Below are 280 nucleotides of genomic sequence, written 5' to 3' on the forward strand. Positions count from 1 at the left end.
GGCAGAGACACCGACGGGCGCCAGCGCGGAAAGCGGGTGCGCCTCGCGCCCCGCAAAGCAGAGCCGGACACAGAGGGCGGCCCCGCGCCCCTCCCATGCGGCCCAGCCACGCGCGACACCGTGGCCACCGGAGCTGCGGTCCCCGCCCAGACAAGAATGGGTCACCCCGGGCACCGCATCCTCCCGCAGGCCCCGGCCCGCTCCCCGGCTCCGCCGCCCGTCACGCGCCGCCTCGGGGCCTGGATTCCCGACCAGGGAGGGCGGGTCCCCATAGACACCG

At 77.1% G+C, this 280-nt stretch overlaps 1 protein-coding gene across 1 annotated transcript in view; it reads right to left on the minus strand.

The window, feature by feature from the left end:
- ITGB1BP1 (integrin subunit beta 1 binding protein 1) overlaps window positions 1–280 on the minus strand; it is a 6,200-nt gene that overhangs the window by 5,797 nt on the left and 123 nt on the right. The gene's annotated exons all lie outside the window — the stretch shown is intronic.

Source organism: Myotis davidii, unplaced genomic scaffold (genome assembly GCF_000327345.1).
Source record: "Myotis davidii unplaced genomic scaffold, ASM32734v1 scaffold61, whole genome shotgun sequence".
Taxonomy (NCBI): Eukaryota; Metazoa; Chordata; class Mammalia; order Chiroptera; family Vespertilionidae; genus Myotis; species Myotis davidii.